The sequence below is a fragment of the Nanorana parkeri genome, unplaced genomic scaffold (genome assembly GCF_000935625.1).
Source record: "Nanorana parkeri isolate BGI_ZX_2015 unplaced genomic scaffold, ASM93562v1 scaffold3358, whole genome shotgun sequence".
NCBI classification, from domain to species: Eukaryota; Metazoa; Chordata; class Amphibia; order Anura; family Dicroglossidae; genus Nanorana; species Nanorana parkeri.
Genome location: NW_017309626.1, coordinates 2,553 through 4,686, shown reverse-complemented (window position 1 = coordinate 4,686; position 2,134 = coordinate 2,553). Strand labels below are relative to the sequence as shown.

At 51.1% G+C, this 2,134-nt stretch overlaps 1 protein-coding gene across 1 annotated transcript in view; it reads left to right on the top strand.

The window, feature by feature from the left end:
• Positions 1-2,134, top strand: part of MRPL4 (mitochondrial ribosomal protein L4) — a gene marked incomplete at its 3' end in the record, with an annotated part of 11,684 nt that overhangs the window by 7,001 nt on the left and 2,549 nt on the right. The window lies entirely within an intron of this gene.

The following is a 2,134-nucleotide window of genomic DNA, read 5'->3' as shown; positions in this document are numbered from 1 at the left end:
CCCCCCCCCCCCATCTTGGGAGGGGGGCCCAAGATAAAATCTTGCACCAGGGCCCTTTGGTTATTAGGTCCGCTACTGGCTCCTCCCATTCATTCAGAAAATATTTTACTATCACCAGTTTCTGAGAGCCTCTGTACAGAGTGCTACTCCCCATTGAGAAACTCATGAATGAACAGGAAGTGATGCAAAGCACTTCCTGTTCATTCATAACTGGGGACACATAGTACTATGTGTCCCCAGTTATTTACAAACACCGGAGTGATCAGTGTCTACTTAACCTGCCTGTGAAGTGGGGGGATCTGTACGATGTATGGAACCTGCTGCAGCAAAACTGACATTTATAAAGGGAAAAAAAAAGACTATTTTTTTTTTTTAAAGTGTGCGGTTCCCCCTCCCAAACAATACCGGACCCTTTAGGTCTGGTAGGAATGTTAGGAGGGACCAAATAAAAAAAAAAGCATGGGGTTCACCCCAAAAGTCATACCAGACCTTTTAAGGTCTGGTAGGAATTTTAAAGGAGGAACCCCACCCCCAAAATGGGGGGAACGTAGGGTCCCCCCTAAAATTCCATACCAGACCCTTGATCCGAGCATAGGCCTGGCAGGGCCGGAAAGGGGGGGGGGGAGAGGACGAGCGAGCGCCCCTCCTCCCTCCCATACCAGGCCACATGCCCTCGGCACTCGGAGGGTGCTTTTCCAGGGTCGCCCCTCCCCCCCACCACATCCCTGACCCGGTGGTTGTGGGGGGCCTGCGGGCAAGGGGGCTTATTCACATTAGGGTACCCCTTTAATAAAGGGACATCCAGATGCCGCCCCCCCCCCATTTTGAATGAGTTAGGCCCCGTTTACATGTAGCGACTTATCGCGCATTTTTGCCGCGCGACAGCGCCGGCCAATGCTATTCAATGGAGCTGGCTTAACTCCATGTCGCGCGTCGCTTCTACCGGACCCTTTTTTTCGGCGGATTTTGCGCGATTTTGCTTTTTTTCTATGGAGCCCGACGGAGAAGGTCGCGCTACCGTCGCTGGAATGTCGCCCCGAAAGTCGCGCTATCCCGGCCGCTGCAAAGGTATGTCGCTACATGTGAACGGGGTCTAAGGAGTACTTGTACCTCTACCCATTCACTAAAGGGTTAAAAGTTTTACCAAAGACGCCCAGACTTTTGATGAAATCCTTTATTTAAAAAATGGAACCACTGGCGTAATCCAGGGTCAATCACGGCGTCCAGCGTTGTCCACGACTCGATTAAATAAAACAATAAAAAAAAAAATAGAAATCATAATTTAAAAAAAAAAACAAACAGCCGGTCGCCGCGACGATCACACGCGCCGCATAACGGCATTTTGACAGATGCCGGCAAAACACAAGCGGGGGCGGGGCTAGCGGTGACAGCTGAGTAGTTTTACGACGTCATCTGACAGGTGAGCCTTGATTGGGCAGAGTCTTGCACCTGGCCTGCGGTCTGGTGCAAGCTTTTAGCCAATTGGGGCTTCACAAGGCCTTTTATGGGGCGTTTAGCGGTCGAACATCTAGTATCGGTATCGGTGCCGATACCGAGTATTTGGGTGAGTACTCTTACTCGCCCAAATGCTCCGATACCTAGCAGGAGTACTTCCTGTATCAGGAAGCCGGGCAGCGCGTCATGACACGCAGTCCGGTTTCCTGATTGGCCGGGAAGTCGGCTCCGTGCTCTCTCGTCACTTGTGATTGAGAGAGCGTGGAGCCGCCAATCAGGAAGCCGGGGTAGCGTGCAATGACGCGCTGCCCGGCTTCCCGATCGGTCAGGAAGCTAGCGAATCTGGGCGACCGTGTAACGACCCGGCGTTCCGGGAAGCCGGCGTCGTGCTCCCTCGTCATCTCACGAATCATAATATTAAGAAAGTGACCTTGAAGCATTAGTTTGTATTGCTTTCGAAAAAAATGTGACCTGTCCCTTTAAGAGAAAGTATCGGTAATTGGTATCGGCGAGTACTTGATCAAAAGTATCGGTACTCGTACTCGGTCTTAAAAAAAAGTGGTATCGGTGCATCCCTACAAAATACACACTATTAAAGTTTAGGGCGCGGGTAGGAGGGGGGCGGGGTCTCGGGGGTCATAAAATGATAAAGTGTCTTAGTACAACTCCTCTAAAGACG